Here is a 2,001-nt window from a genome sequence, read left to right as displayed (position 1 = left end):
TAAGGTTTATTACTTGGACGACCCAGTGCACTTGCTGGTTAGTTGTGCGAAGTTATGTAATGCCATGGTATTGAGCTACCAAGTTCTTGGGGTTCATGTCCGGGGATTATGAGAGTTGTGAAAAGTATTGTTCACAATTTCGCGCCACCAAGTTTTTGGCGCCGTTGCCGGGGATTGTTCAGTTTGGACAACTGACGGTTCATCTTGTTGCTTAGATTATGTATTTTTTTTTCTTCAGAGTTCTTAAGAATGAATTCTAGTGTTTCAAGGTAATGCTCTTATCATCACCAAAGCTGATTGATCTTCATCAATTTAGCTCTTGAATGCAATGTTCTGCTGAAGCTTGGCTGACCATGTCTAATTCCTTTAGACTGAAGCTTTAGACTAACATTGCATGATTCCTGGAATTCTCATTAAGAATTTTGATACCTTTTTCCACTTTATTTTCGAAAAAAAAAGAGCACAAAAAAAATTTACAAAATCATAAAATCCAAAAATATTTTTGAGTCTAGTGTTTCATTTTAAGTTTGGTGTCAATTGCATACATTCATGTGTCTTAAGGATCTTCAAGTAATTCTTGATGATTTCTTACGCTGATCTTTGAATTCTTTTGACTTGAGTGTTTATCTGTCTCATATGCATTCTCATTAGTGTCAGTAGTATACAAACTGCTAAGTTTGGTGTCTTGCATGCATTGTTATTTGATTTTAGTTGCATTTTGATTATTCCTAATTATTAAAAATCCAAAAATATTTTTAATTTGTATCTTCTCAAGTCAATAATACAAAGAATTGAAGATTCAGAACATACAGCAGAGGAATTGCACAGAAAAAGCTGGGCGTTCAAAACGCCCAGTAAGGAAGACAGACTGGCGTTTAAACGCCAGCCAGGGTACCTGGCTGGGCGTTTAACGCCCAAAAGGGTAGATTTTTGGGCGTTAAACGCCAGAATGTGCACCATTCTGGGCGTTTAACGCCAGGATGGCACAAGAGGGAAGATTCTGTTTTCAATGCAAATTTTTTTCAAGTTTTCAAAGTTTTTCAAAATCAAATCTTTTTCAAATCATATCTTTTCAATCATATGTTTTCAAAATCAATTTCTTTCCTTTTTCAAGGATACTTACTATCAATTAATGATTTGATTCAACATTTCAAGTGTGTTGCCTTTTCTGTTGAGAAAGGTTTAATGTTTGAATCATATCTTTTCTTGTTAGTCAAGTTTTTAATCTTCAAAATCAAATCTTTTTAAAATGTTTTTCAAATCATATCTTCTCAATCACATTTTTTTTAAAAACTAATCATATCTTCTTAACAACATCTTTTTCAAAATAGTCTTCAATCAAATCTTTTTAATTTCTAATTTCAAAATCTTTTTCAAAAATCACTTGATCTCTTTCTCACTCTTGGTTTTCGAAAATTAATTAGTGTTTTTCAAAATATTTTCAAAATTTCTTACTTAATTTTCGAAAATCACTTCCCTCCTTCTCATATCCCTCTCTTTATGGACTAGCACTACCCCTTAATGCAAAATTCGAACTCCATCTCCTTTGATAAGTTCGAATTTTCTACTTCTGTCTTCTACTTTTCTTTTCTTCTGACACCTAAAAGAATCTCTATACTGTGGCATAGAGGATTCCACATTTTCTTGTTCTCTTCTCTCTCATATGAGCAGGAGCAAAGACAAAGGCATTCTTGTTGAGGCTGATCCTGAACCTGAAAGGACCTTGAAGAGAAAGCTGAGAGAAGCCAAAGCACAACTCTCTTTAGAGGACCTGACCGAATTCTTCAAAGAAGAAGAACACATGGCAGCCGAAAACAACAATGCCAACAATGCAAGGAAGGTGCTGGGTGACTTTACTGCACCTACTCCCGATTTCTATGGGAGAAGCATCTCTATCCCTGCCATTGGAGCAAACAACTTTGAGCTTAAGCCTCAATTAGTTTCTCTAATGCAACAGAATTGCAAGTTCCATGGACTTCCATTGGAAGATCCTCATCAGTT

The sequence above is a fragment of the Arachis duranensis genome, chromosome 4 (genome assembly GCF_000817695.3).
Source record: "Arachis duranensis cultivar V14167 chromosome 4, aradu.V14167.gnm2.J7QH, whole genome shotgun sequence".
Classification (NCBI taxonomy): Eukaryota; Viridiplantae; Streptophyta; class Magnoliopsida; order Fabales; family Fabaceae; genus Arachis; species Arachis duranensis.
Note: the sequence above shows the minus strand (reverse complement) of the source record.